This window comes from Rhipicephalus sanguineus, chromosome 2, assembly GCF_013339695.2.
Source record: "Rhipicephalus sanguineus isolate Rsan-2018 chromosome 2, BIME_Rsan_1.4, whole genome shotgun sequence".
NCBI lineage: Eukaryota > Metazoa > Arthropoda > Arachnida > Ixodida > Ixodidae > Rhipicephalus > Rhipicephalus sanguineus.
In genome coordinates, this window is record NC_051177.1 from 2816908 (window position 1) to 2832116 (window position 15209).

Below are 15209 nucleotides of genomic sequence, written 5' to 3' on the forward strand. Positions count from 1 at the left end.
GAAGTTTCGAATAATTCGATTTGACTTTCGAATAGGTAGTATTCGAAGTTTCGAATAATTCGACAGGACAAATATCTAAAGCGCAACAAAGGCCGATGGTGCAACTTGGTTAGGGTGGGGTGGCAAAAACTAACGCTAACGTCGTTACACTAGGCCTTCCGTTAAAACTTTCACTGACATTCTGGTTCAAAAGCGAGCGCACGCTCATCTTAAAAGAGATTGTCATTTCCGCACGTAGGAAAACACATGAGAATACTGTCAAGCCCTTCACAACTTTGTTCCCAAAACGCAGGCACGGACTTCTTGCGCAGTTCGGTCGCATATGCTGCAAGCGCCGTGAAACGTCCCGACTTTGACCTGCGAAACCCTCTGTCATTGGCTTTGCTTGTAAAAGTTTGTTCACGCTGGGCAGTCGCCACTGCCACACCGAACCACTCGTTCAGAAACTTCCATCGTTGCGGCACGCAGTTGAAACGCTGCTGTGAATGGGCGCCCGAAGATTTTTGGGCACGGAGCACCCATGGCGATGAAGCACAACGTTACCGTTGTCAGATGAGCCGTATTGCACGACCATGGGGAAAAAAACTAGCCACCGTACCCCCCTCTGTTAGTCTTTAGGAGGTTTGGAGTGGCGCTGCTGACTGGAATGGCGGCTCTTCTATCAACATGCTTGCGCGCCCATAGAAACTGAAACAAAAGCCACTCTCGAACAAGTGCGTAATGAAACTGTCGGCACGCCGTAGCGCCCCTGATTTGTCCTTTGTCTTGCCGTAACTGGCGGTACACATTTTGTGTAAGTATACTATTCGATATTCGATATTTTTGGCCACTATTCGATTCAATTTGAGGTGAAATTTCACAATTCGCACACCCCTAGTACAAACATTTGCAGAAACAATTTGCGACAGTGAGCACTGCAAAATGGGCCATTAGTCACTTCCATCATAATACGAAGCAGTTTCTCTGACACCCCTCTCAAGTGTGCTACAGCACCTATTTGAACAGAGAATGCTTCTTCCAATTTTCTGACAAAATTGAAAGCTGCTTCTGTGGGCACTGTTAAATTACCTAGAGTCTTGTCCTGCATCTCCACTGCTTTGAACATCATGGAGATTTGGTTTGGTGAAGACAAATCTTGGCTTTTGTCTTTCAAGAGATCCTTGCACTGTAAGCATGGTGCTTTTTTCAGAAATGCTTGTACTAGGTATCCTGACATGTAACAAACTATGTTTGATTCAAGTACATCTGCTGGTTCTTCGGTGTCTGAAAGGTTTGAGCTGAAGGTGTCGGCCACAGTAGGGCTTTCTTGATCGAGTCTTAATTTCTTTAGCTCAGTTAGAAGAACAGCCTTATCTGCTTGGCAGTTGCTGCCATCTGAAAGCTTGAAGAGCTTCCCGACAATGATATGCCTGAGACCGGCAGTGAACTGAAATGTGTTTGCAGTCTCGTTACAGCTGTGCTGCTGCCGAATGATCCCAAACAAGTTCTCCAAGGGATCCTGATTCAGACGACGAGCGAGCAAAAACTTGAAGTTATAGGATTCCTGCAGATCTGCCCACAGCATACAAACCGCTTTAATTGTGACCTGCCAGCCCTAAATGGTTCTTGGTTGCCTAGGCTCTTTGAATTTCCATGATTTAATCCATGCAATCCAAGAATGCAAGAATTCAATGTGCCCTGTAGAAGTATTAATTGTATACCTCATTTTTCTCTCAGCGATCTTTACACAAGAATTGTTAAATGAATCAAACAAGTGATCTATTTTGCTAACAAACTCAGCTGTGCTTGTGGCTTCTGGTGGAGAACATTAAATGCTATGAATGCTTCTATTGCCAGATAGACACTGTTGCTGAGCACCCACTTTACTTTCATGTTACCAAATGCACTTTCATAGATGTGCCCTCAGTGAATTTAGGTAGGCATTTTAGTTTCAGGTGATGTGTTGATTCATACAAATCTTAATATGCCCCCAGGAAGCAACAATATCACCAACAGGAATATCATGCTTACTCAGATTATTCCTCATACATTTCAACAGGTGGGGGACGTCAAAAATGAAGGAAATCTTCTATTTATCATCAATAAAGAAAGGCCTGTCAGGGCTCACACCCAGTGTCCTTGCAATAACGCAATTGCTGCTACCCTGGTCACAAACCAATGCTTTGACGAAGAGGCCACATGCCTTTAGCTCAATGATTAGCTTTTTCAATGACATTAAAAGGGGCCCTGCGTGAACTGTCCCCTCTCTTCTCAAAAAGGCTACTGGCTGTATCCATTTCTTCGCTATCCCAGAGACCACAACTGCTGCAGTGTGCGCTGTGCCATTTGTTCTTTCTCTGGCATTATCAATATATCCATGTATGATGTCTTTCTTAGGGTCATACTGCAGATTTCTTTTTAATGAAATTTTGTCATAAATTAGGCAGCAAGCTCTGTCTTGAATTTCCCAATTTCTTTTTGCCTTTCCTTTGAATAACTCGAGAATCTGAGGCAGAACTCCTGTCTTTATATTTACGGCCGACAGCCACGTCCTTCAGGACTTTACTGTGGGAAGGTTCAGTACTAGGGGTGTGCGAATATTTGAGTTTCGAATTCGAGTCGAATACTAACTAATCGAATAATTCGATTCGACTTTCGAATAGCTAGTATTCAAACTTTCGAATAATTCGACAGTACGAATATCTAAAACGCGACAAAGGCCACTGGTGCAACTTGGTGAAGGTGGGGTGGCTAAAACTAACGCTAACGTCGTTACAATAGGCCTTTGTTAAAACTTTCACCGATTTCCTGGTTCGAAAATGAGCGCGTGTTTACTTTAGAGGAGGTTATGTTATTTCAGCACGTAAAAAAAAAGAAAGACAAGAAAAGTGGCAAGCCCTTCTCAACTTCACTTCCGAAACGAAGGTACGGACTTTTGAATAGTTCGGTCGCGTATGCCGCAAGTGCCGTAGAACGTCCCGAATTCGGCATGCGAAACCCTTGAGGATTGGCTTCACATGTAAAAATTTGACCACGCTGCACATTCACCACTGCCGTACTGCACCACTCGTTCAGAAACTCCCATCATTCCGGTGCTCAAACAAAACGCTGCTGTGAACGGGCGCCTGAAGATTTTTGGGCCCAGAGCATGGCCATGGAGCACAATAACGTGACCGTTGCCAGATGAGCCGTATTGTACAATTATACGAAAAAAAAAAACTAGCTACCGTACCACCACCCTCTGTTGCCCAAGAGGTTAAGAGTGGCACGGCTAACTGGAATGGCAGCTCTTCTATCAACATGGTTGCGCGCCCATAAAACCTGAAGAAAAAAAAAAAAAACTCCCGAACAAGCACGTAAGAAACCTGTCACCACGCCGTAGCTTTCTTGATTTTTCCTTTCTCTTGCCGTTACTGACAGTGCACGCTTCGATACTATTCGATATTTTCGGCCACTATGCGGCACTATTCGATTCGAGATGAAATTTCACTATTCGCACACCCCTACTTAGTACCTTTGATAGATATTTATATGCCTCAGGGCTTGTAAAGTAAAGACTGAGGGCAAACTGTCTAAGTTGCATCAGCCATCGTCTCCCATGTTTTTTCAGTGGTTGCAGATGCATTTGCACTCTTAGAATTTCCAAAAAGTCCTTCTTTAGGTACCTGCCTGCTTCAAGAAGAAGCTGCGCATGAGATGCAATTCGTTTCTTGGACTTTTTAAGTCTTGCAACAATTTGATGGAGGTGGGAGTTCTCATCGCAGTAGTGCTGAAGCCTCTTCATATCACGTGGAGTGAGCACTTTCCGAGTCCTGGTCCTGGCTCTTGGGGTTCCTGGAAAATCAAAAAGCCACATCACTAATGTTAAGTCTAAGCAAGAGGCTTTAAAACTTACACCTTGGTTAAATGGTTTGCTAAGTTTGGTACACTAGAAACACGTACATTTGTATTTTAATGCAACGTATTATTACCTGGAATTTTGTGTGCATCCTTTACAAAATTTGCAAGCTATGCCCAAATTGAAATACCAGGTCAGGCTAGTGTAAAAGGCTAATTTGGTATTTTTGCATGTTATGAGAACAAAATAAACACAGGCAAAATGTATTTTTTGTCACACAGCCACGTATATGACTGGCCAAATGTAGGCACACACCCAGTGGCAGATAGTAAAACATTAAAACAAAAGTGCATTTATTTAATGAAAGCATCTACTTAATGTAATGAGCTGTATCATTAACCAGTTTTAGTGCCAATATTTATATATTGGGGACGCATGTGGGAATAATTCCTTTTTGTTTTGTAGAATGAAGACACACTTACTGGAATTACTATGTAATCTTGTATTAATCTTGCTTTAATAAGAGGAACAATACCTACTCTGTGTAGTTGGTGCTGTTGGCAATGGCTCCTGTGCCCCCTAGGATGCTGGCTCTTGTATTGGTGGAGAGATATTGAGGGGCACTGGAAAAGAATGCTGTATATCACTATATAAATTTAAGCAGGAGCAGTGGCATTGTGCTTTATTTTTGGAAAGCTCCCACTTACTGGTCTCACACCTTGATGCTGAGAGTTCTGGAGAGAAGTCGGGGAAATCTTGGTATTCTGAAAGTACACATCATTACATTAATTCTATATCCGCTTTAGAAAAAAGCACATCAGATGAAATACACACTTTCAATCAAGTAAACAATGAAAATTACCATCTATGGAAGCAGCGAAACGAAGCTTCGACACTTGTGACCTAAGAAATATTATTCGCGAAACCACTGCCGTTACAGGGTGGAAGGTACAAAATACTCATCAGGCAAAATTCGTTAAAAATTTAGATTTTATAGTAATCGTGAAACCAAGGAAAATGATAAGAGTTTCTGAACAATCTCGACAGTCCCAACACACACCCCTACATTCTGGCGAGATGGGTCTTAGGTCTCAATATCGGTGGAGGGGTATGAGACCCCTAGAGACCGCATTAACTTTAAGCTCCCTTGACTTTAAGGACTGCTGATAATAATCTAAATGTTTCACACAATCTAATCATTCATGAAGAACCCCAAAGCACTTAAACGTTCTCTTTCACCTAATGCGATTACCATTACGTTCAATAATCACCGCTGTTCGCGCCCCTCGCGGATATAAAATCTCTTTTAAAAAACTTGTGCTCGATTATTAGAAACGCTGCACGCATAGCCACTTCAAATTGCCTAGGCGTCCTATTGAAAAATCACGCGCAATCCCTTTAGGTACAGTACACCGAAATCACAAACCAGACGTGTCGCGTGTGCAAGTTACACGGCAATGCAAAGCTGACACTGAACAATATGTGGTTTATGTATTCGTCATTATAGTAATACATTAATGATGTAACAAATGTCAAAGAAACGACGACGGACCATTGAACAAGAGCATAACTGATGCTCCGGCTTACCTGTTTGCGGTTTGGAATCAACAGATCGACTCCATGAAAGCGTCAAACGTACCCCTCGATCTCGATCGCTGCGGCATTCCTAAATTCGCCGGTAAACTGAGTCAGCTACTATTGCTGTAAAGATAAAAGGGCGTCTGCGAACTGAAGCGAAAGGTGCTTCCGCATTTACGTTGCCGCCGAACAATTTGAACGCCAACGGCCACGGAAAAGATGGATACAAATTGGATTTTGGTCCAGTTAGTCATCACTGAAGTCTTAAAACGTTGACACTTCAATTAAAAAGCAGCTATACATATTAAGTCTTAACATAAGTAACTCTCTAGCTATCCAAAGCAAAATAACATGTTTGAATGATTCATTGGCTTGCGCAAAACAATTTCTTAAAGTTGAAAATTTGGGTGGTGTAGCGGCCCTAGCAGGGAAAATGCAAACTAAGATAGCCGACCGCTAAAAGAGGAGTTAGTAGCTCCACTCTGCGCGCATATCGATGGAACTCGCCGCGGTCGATTTTTTCGCCCTCTGCGGCGATAGCTAGAACTTGAGACTTTCCGGGGCCTGCTAACACTACCTAGCGCAGAAGCGCGCAGACAGCTGATGATGATGATAGCACCGCGCTATGCCGAAACCGAAACTGAATTTGGGCCGAAAATTCTTGGGACCCGCATATAGTACGGGGCCGAAATTTCGCACCCTAAAATCTAGAAAAAAACCCCGGGCTATACGCGGGTTTTTACGGTACGTACAAGCTAAAACTCCCTATTGACTTCCAATACCTTTGAGCCCTCGTAATGTCGAAAAAGTCACATTTACACAGGGCATTTGTAAAGGTACGCACCGTATACACACAGCTTCGCCAGCGCGTGGTAAATGTTCGGCGTGCTTTCGGCAAAATATCAGCACACAGCTTTCTGAGCACAGTTAAATTCCAATAGAGAGAACTTGACGCCGAATCACCACCAGAAGAAAGCATTAAAACAAGAAATTAGAATAAGGCACGCCCTTTCTGTTTCTTCTGTCTCTTTCTTCTGGTGGTCGTTCAGCGTCTAGTTAATTGACAGTAATGTAACTAGCCCAGCAATGAGTTCGGCTCAGTTACACCGAGATTGTGAATCTTCACAGTCGGTATCAGCCCATTTTCATTTTTATATTTTGCGTATCTTCCAGCAGTCACTTCGGCTGCAAGAACTGATTTGCAGTATCTCTCAAAGGCATTTATGAAGCAAGCATCCATTAAAAGCTTTGAAGTTTCATCCATCAAGACTTACGACGACAAGTCCTACGATTAATAATGATAGACATGCTACGAAAGCCGCATCGGTAATACCCGTGCCACACGGGCACAGAAAATGACATTCGGTAGTGAAGGCAATCAGTTCCCGAAGGACATTTTTTTCGGCATAGCTGCTACATGTCCAAACTGAATGACACTTGACTTGATGATGTCGATCGCAGCATCTTCTGTAGTGAGCAATTGTTGAGTAGTAACGAAAAAATAAACATGTGTTTAAAAGCTTCATATACCTCCGAGAATAATTAAATGTAGAAATAAGCATATTACGCTGCCGTAAGCTTCATTTCGTTGCTTTGTTTCACGACGTTGCAGCCGACCGTAGCAGCCTAAGCCAACACTAGTCAGATCCACAGCGTAAAAAGAAAATGGCGCCTGTCGCATCCAAAATACAGCGTTTGAAGCGCATGTTTAAGTGATTAGTGTAAATAAAAGACGCGAAAACTGTATTTTCTGATGAATAGGATGTCGTTTTACACAATTTAGGTATATCGCACTTCGTCAGCTGTGCCGTCGAGAGTATGCATTTCTCAGTCGAATGAGTTCTGGCGATGGCATTAGGTGACGAATGGCATTTGGACAAATGCCATTTCGTTCGTTCGTGTGGCACCGCGCGAATTTCATTAAATCTGAAGGCATTAGGAGGTAAATGCCGTTTTCTGTGCCCTTGTGGCACGGGTATAATAGTGCCGATTAGCCGGGTGTGCCACCGACGCGCCCAGCAGTTCTTGCGCGCGACACCGCGCGCCTTCGGTACCGAGCGACTGCAGCGCTGCCGCTACGGTCGACGCGGAAGGCATCAGGTGGCGAGGCGCGTTCACGCCACTCGACAGTTCTATTACACTCTAGCTTCGCCTACTGTGCTAGTTTGTGCTGACGAGGACACAACCACACAAGGCGCTGACTAGCAAGGGACTGTTTATTGACGACTACTGCATGGGCACCCTCTCTCAAGGTGGCCAGCCGAGGGGAGGACACCAGGGTTCATTAAGTGGGTGCCCGACTGGTACGTCCTCCCCTAGGTGATGTAGTCAGCAAAGCGTGTCGGTGCTCTGCATGGCCTCGTGGATCTTCTGAGACTAGAGTCGGCTTCTTAGGTGACAGGATTATCGGTGAGACATTCTCGTCATCCTGTGGCCCGAAGAGTTCGGAAGTCTTTCTTAGGTGCTGGCGATTCCTTCGATAGTGCCGACCTTCTTCAGGGCAGACAATGTAGGATCGAGAACCAACACGTCCCTCAAACTGGGCTTTTGGGAGCGGCTTTTGGACGCCGCCGGACGTGGGAGGGAGGGACGGACAAAGCCCCCGCCATAATCTGCTTCGCATCTAAAAGAAGACGTGGGTTTGGGTTTTGGGGCAAGCAACACTTACCTCTACAAAGAGATCTGGTCGTAAGGTGTGATTGAGTCATCTCATCTTGTGTCATAGGGACAGGCTGGCAAAGCGACTTTGCTCCATCTCTAGTGCATCTATGAGATAACTTTGAGAAGGGTTCCAGATTGTGGATGCATAGCCATGCTTTGGCCGAATTAGAGACTTGTAGGCAATGAGTTTAACCAGCGCCTCCTCTATTTTTCAGTGCCTGGGCGAACGCTCTCCTCGGGCCGTCGAGCGTGCGCTCCGCGTCCGCTCGCCGCTGCCGCGTGGTGGTGCTGTGCAAGTAGACTACGGGAAGCTGGTGCTGAACAGCCGCGTGTATCACGAAGCTCACGAATTCGTGTTTGCATCCGAGTTTAATTGCACTTGTGCTTCTTGCAGGCTTTCACAGGTACAGGGGGATGGAAAGAAACGCGAACATAGCGGCGCGCTGTTTCCATCAGGTTCTAACTGTGGTGGCAATAAAAAGATGCTAGATGGTCTTTTATTGTGTCTAGGACGACGTCGTGTTCTCAACAATCATTGAGGCTATAACCACTTGAAAATAGATGTGAAACAGCAAAGAATGCAGATGCTGCATGTTCGCGTGTCTTTCCATCCCCGCTGTACGCATTCCGCAGGCAGTCTGTCAGGCCGTGCTGCCGGTTCGATACTTGCACTCGAGTTTGATAGTATTCGCATTCTATTTTCTATTTCAGTCTATTGCAACCGCCCCAATGCCTTAGTATGTCATACTGTTGTGTTCCACTCTGCAAATGGAACTGAAAGAAATCACGATTGTCTTTTTTTTATTTCCCTTTATTGATAAAGAAAAAATCTCACAAGGTCCTTTATGCATTCATCTAAGGCGACTGAAAGGCGAAAGCCATCTTATTTTTCTTCTAGTCAATGTATTGAACATTTCCTGCCTCCCACCTAGATATTTCTGTGCCTAACGTGGTTTTCTTACAGCCTCAAGGATCAGAGGCAGTGCAAGCTTTCTGCCCATCAGCAGAGGTATGCACTGCCTCCGTGATCGGCTCATTTTGACCAAGCGAAGATGTAATATGACGACGTCACGATGATGTCACAAAATTTTATGATTTGTGACGTCATATGATGACGTCATCACATAATTATTTTTTGCATCACTCGTGCTGATGCCGCCGACGGTCAATTTTTGCGTTTGATGATGCATCTAAGGCTTTCGCCTTAATACACTGTTCGGCTGTCGTTCCATGTAATTCCAGCTGCTGCTGGTGTTCGGTAGAGGTGGCTTGCAGTAAACCTTAGGCGGGATAATTGGTCTCCACTTAAACTACACTAGAATATGCAGCCGTCGTTTACGACGCGAAGATTTCATAGAATGCAAGAAGCGGCAGCTTACGAAAGATGCAGTAGACTACCCAGACTACCTTTCACGTTTGCAGAGTACCCTTCACGTTTGCAGCCCAAGGTAACAACTGAATCAAGCATGGCAAATATCCCTAAACGTGACCGTGTTGCGTTCGAACAGTCAACGAATGCATGTAGTACCAGTAGCAACGCTGCCTCGCGATCGCCGCCATGTGCATGCAGTGCTGACATTAGGTCCCGAAGCTGAAGAATCGGAGCCCATGGACACTACATGCGCTACCGGCGAAACAATCTACAATCATTATGTACATTGTCACTGGAAGCAGCTTAGTGACATTTCATGCTATTTACTGCATGAACTCATGGCTTGCATATAGTGTGCTACACCAGTAGACGGTAGCACGCATTGGGGAACTTTAAGCGCCCAAGCTTTCAGTATTAGTAGCTCTTGGCAAATGCTGCTTTCGAAAATCGACTTTCAGACAGTCAATAACCGACTCTCAGTCAAGCTAACATAATGGTGACAAAACAATTTTCCGCGCATTACTGGCATGTGCTCTCTAGAATCGGGCTAGCAGACGATGCGCGAGCGTCTCGATCAAATAGCCGCGAAAGACACATGCCTTCGAAATGGGCTGGTTGCCCAGAACAACAAGTGCTTCATGATTCCAGTTTACAAGTTTTCATTATACTTTAAACAACGCGAATAGAGCCGAAAACTGAACCATACAGCAGCTTCGAATGCAGCCGCGGCATTCGTTTCCGTGAGCGACTATGCAACGGCTGGTCTACTACGGTGGCGGTGCCCGGCGGCTAAAAGCCGCACTAATGCCGACGGTCGGTTCCCATTGCGCTCCGCTCCTTCGCCCAGGCACAGAAAAATAGAGGAGGCGCTGGTTTAACATGAGGAGGGGAGTTTTTTTAAATGACCCCTGAGAAGGCCGAAGGTTTTGTTACTAGATTAGATGACGTTAGACACACGTGGAAGCCCATTAAGATCTTCGGAGATAGTGACACCAAGATATTTGAAAGTACAAACAGTCTCAATTGGAGTGTTTGTACAGATAGAGAGGGTTACGCGAACGGGTGAACGACATTGCTTTACATTCATTCGGATTGAGAACAGTGAGCCAGCGATGGCACCAGTTTAGGATATTAGTTACACACTATGCAGCACAGCCTGGTCAGAAGTGCTTGTTACTGGTTGGTAAATGACGCAGTCATCAGCGAAGATACGAATAGAACAAGAAACTTCCTATGGTAGATCGTTGATATATATAGGGAACAATAAAGGGCCCAGTACGGAGCCCTGAGAGACGCCAGAGCATACGGGGACAGGGCTAGAGGCCGTGTCATTGAAGTGTATGCACTGACACCAGATAGTAAGGAATTTTCTGATCCATCATACCGCAGCTGGATGCAAGCCTAAATGGGAAAGTTTCAATAGTAAGCGTTATTGGGGCACCTTGTTGAATGCTTTGGCATAATCAAGGAATATAGCGTCTACATGTGTGTTAGTATCTCAGTTTGAGCGTAGGTCATGTCGAAAAACGGCAAGCTGAGTTTCACAAGACAATCCCTTGCGAAAACCATGCTTTGATGAATGGACAAAGCTGTTGGAATTGAGGATTATGTTAGTGTAAATGATATGCTCCACCATATACTCTGCGGGAGAGCACGGGCGCCCATTTTCTTTTTTTTTAACGGAGGGGCAATCGCAGTCTGGCAACGAGGACAAACCGGTCACTTAGAAAGGGAGCCTTTTTTATGAGAACTTCTCCTACCCAGCAGTAAGCTTGTGCTACTCCTCGTTTCTCCGCAACTGAAACAACCTTCGTGGGGAGGGAGAGGAAAGACGAGGGTGAATAAAATAGCCGACCGGACAGGGAGACTGTCTCTCTTATACCAGCAGCCATCGAGATCACCCCTAGGGCCGTAGGAGTAAGCCTTACCCTTTGTTTTCTACATAAAGCGGACTATCCTTTTAAGTGACGTTTATGTGTTATTGCTAGCGTAGCAATAAAACTGTTGTTTGTTGACCTAGCCTGTTGCCTTGTTCGCCCGAACCTGTCGTAGCTGTGATTACTCGCGCTACGGGAAGGGGGATGTTGACGCGTGCACGGTACGATTGTGTGCGGCTGGAACTGGAGCTAGGCTTCTGCACCAGGCGGCATAGAGCGGACCCCTTCAACTCTTCATGGAGATGGGCCAGTAGTTTAATGGTGAAACTTTGTTATCTGACTTGTAAACTGGGATGACCTTGCCCACTTTCCATTCGTTTGGCAGAGTGTCTGAAGGTAGTGACTGAGAGAACAGCAATGTTGCCAGAAATATGCTTAGCGTTTTTTAACAGTTAAGTGGTGATGTCATCAACGCCTACAGGTGTATGGTTCAGTTGTGAAAACTGACGAAAAGGCGCCGTTGAAGGTATTAGCGCACTCAGAATCTGAAAGGACATCGCCCTGATTATTATAAATACGGACAGCACGGTTGGGCTGAGGGTTAAAGGTGTGGCAGAACTGACGAGGGTTATCGGTTATCATGCGGTCAGAGCAAAAGAAAGAATGTTTACGTTGTTGAACTGCCGTGAGATAAGCACTTTCAGCTTGATAGTATCTATCGCACAAGTCCACATTTTGTTTCAGCTTCACAGTACGAAAGAGCTGTTTCTTTTTGTTCTCCAATGTTTTCAAAGTTTTGGCGAGCCATGGTTTGTGGCAGTTGGTAGGAATAGTGATGACTGTAATATGCTTATGGGCTAAAGCATTCATCTTGCCCTGAAGTAATGACATGTTTTTTTAAACAGTGTGATTTCCAGATGTGGACTCGTATGATTGGTAAAATTCCTGCAGTTCGTCGTTTATGGCACAGTAGCTACCTTTATCGAAGAGGCAAGTTTGTTTTGCTGGTGAATGGTGCAAAGGTGGTTTGAAGGAAAATGTAGTGTGAACTACTTTGTGATCGCTTAATTCTTCAAGGTAACTAATTGATGACATGTATTTGGACTGCGTTGTTAGAGTAACATCAAGCGTGTTAGCACAATCTCGCGTGACACAAGTTGGTTCATTTATCAGTCGGGTCAGGTTATGGTAAAGGCACAAGTCCAGAAATTCAGCAGCCTTCGAGTTACCTCTAGCTAACTTTGTAGTAGACCAATCAACACTGGGGTAATTAAAGTCATTGAAAAGCAAGGTACATGCAATAGGATGCTTCTTGGTTGATTCACTCAGGATATTAAGTTGGCCGGGAAAATCAGGATGATCATTTGGGAGTCTGTAGAATACACCGAGAGTAATAAGGTAAGGTTTGGCACGGCAGTTCAGCCATATAATTTCTAGGTGACTTGATATATTGACAGTTCATTGTGACCGGCATTTAATACGCCATTCCCTCTGGTGCTGTGCCTGTCCTATCGAAATAGATCAAAGTTAGACAAGTTGTTCAAAATTTCAACATCTGAAGGGATGTAGCTGGAAAGCCATGCTTTGGTCAGTGCAAGTGCATTGCTTTTGGATGATGGCACCAGATTCGACACTACCCCATGTTTTGGAAGGCAGCTGCATATGTTAGTAAAGATAAAAGAGGGTGAAAAGGTGGCACGGGGCGTGCGAGTGGGATGTCTGTGCGGTTGACGGGCGTGACAAGATAGCTTGTGGAGATAGGTTTGCGAGACGCTTACCCTACGAGGCGACCGGCAAGGGACGCGACGTTCTCCACTGCCGCAGCGAACAAAGACGCTACGGCCGGGTTCGTCGATTCTCCGGCACGGCGCAGAAAAGGCACTCGAGGCAGGAGGTCAACAAACAACACGGGTTTATTAACCCAAGATGCATCACAGTACGACAGTCACGGGCTTGCAGGCCGTAAAGGGAACTCCGCAAGACCGATCGAGTACGCTTGCCAGCGGCGCTAAGACTACCACACAAAGGGCAGCGGTTGAGCACACGAACGAGAAGCCGCCTGCTAGAGCAGCGCGTCAACCTCTCGTGCTAGCCTGCGAGCATCTGCCGCCGCGAGCGAATCGTCGGGCGCATCTTAGCTCGTAGGAGAGGAGGATGTCACCAGCGGCCCAATGGGGAATGGCGCTGCGTTGTAACGTAAGCCCGCGCAGCACGCCAGCGTAGCGTGCCCGGACATGCCAGCGCGGGACGGAGCCGACGCTTGCCCAGACAAAGAGGCGCCCTGGCCGCCATCTTGGCGATTGCCGGTGCCTAAGTGCGCCCGGGCTACGCGGCCGGCACGCGCGCGGCAGCTGGGGAACGAGGCGCCAGGTAGGAGGACGTTCTCGATCCCCAATTTCCCCCATCCTAAAGACAGAGGCCAGCCTGTGAAAGAGGCTGTCCGAGGCCAAGTGGCAATGTCAGCTCAGCCGCAAGGGGGCTGGCCAACGGGGCAGAGTCCAACAGGGGGGTGTCGTCTTCCCGAAGGTACAAGTCCATAGGTCGGCCATGGCCACACGAAAGTTCCACAGAAAGTTTCACCACAAGTTCCACCACCGGGGAGAGCCCACCGCCGGGAGAAGGTCCGCAGCCCAGGAGGAACGGGGAAGACTGCACAAGGGCGGGCAGCCAGCCCGCTTGAAGTTCGCCGGACTGGAGAGCTTGGCAGCCGGGAACGTACGAGGCGTGGCTGCCAGTTGCGTGCGGCAACCAACCGCCGAAAGTCGCTGGGACGGGGGCCACACAGGAACAGTAGGCCGGCACAGCAGGCAGCCAGGAACGGAAGCCGGAGCGACCACGCTTGGTCCTGGGCCACAGCTTGAGTTGGCGGACCAGCCGCCGAGGGCGGCTGCCGAAGCTGCCAGGTGGGTTAGGCAGGGTGGTGGTGTCTGCAGGCCAGAAGGCAGGAACCAGGCCTCCCGCAGGTACGGCCAGGGAACAGCAGGCCACAGGTTCAACAACAGGCTGGTGGCACGGTAGAGCCAGGTGCAGGGAGACGACTGGGCGACGCAGGAGTGGACAGAAATGACCCCGGCATAGCCGGCTTGCCGAAAAGGGTGCCTGCCTGACAGTGCTGCCCAACAAAGGGGCGCTTGCCAGGTTATGGCTTGGACAACACGTCAGAGGGTATTTTCGGCCAAGAGGGCCTTCTACCACTTCCATACGTGTGCCGCCGCACCTTAGCGCTTATTCTCCATTCACTGTCATGGTATGGAAGAAAGTCCAGCTACCTGTTAGTGGGAGAAAGGTTGCTTGAGTGCGTTTCCACAGGTTCTACCGGTGGCGTGACTTGGGGCCAGCCTTACGGTTTTCCTGCAGCTGTGTGACCGCCTCCCCCTCTCCCAAGTCGCTGCTGCGGGCAACGAAAGGGTTTGAGGGCGGCTGCATGAGCCCGGGGGTTTGCCCGTACGAGACTGCACGCATTGTCACACGAGGAGTGAAGAGCGTCACGTTTAATGCCTGGCCAGGTAGCAGAGCGGCACAACTTTTGGAAAGTCTTACGGCCACTCGTATGTCCGGCCAACCGCGAGTCGTGGAAATAGCCGAGGGTGGCTTTCCTTAGACTGCGGGGTACCCCCACCGTAAAAGACTCCTGGGGAGCTTCCTCTGGTGGGATGTGGAGCGCAGGAAAACTCCGCCGGCGACAAACAGATGCGAATCCAACGTGCCCGCAGCAATACCAGACTGCGTAAACGGCACACGGCGCCGACAGCAATACCAGACTGTCAATACGCGCCCGCTCCTTGGGAGCACGGCTCTTGGAGCCCAAAACGGATCGCACTGCTGTGCCTTTGGTGTCTCTTCTCTGCTTAACACGATACCGGCTGACGTGACGTGCTCACCCGAGGCGATCGACTCGAAGGTC

The 15209-nt window shown here is 47.3% G+C and overlaps 1 protein-coding gene across 1 annotated transcript in view; it reads left to right on the forward strand.

The window, feature by feature from the left end:
* Window positions 1-15209, forward strand: part of LOC119381023 (uncharacterized) — a 168971-nt gene that overhangs the window by 17987 nt on the left and 135775 nt on the right.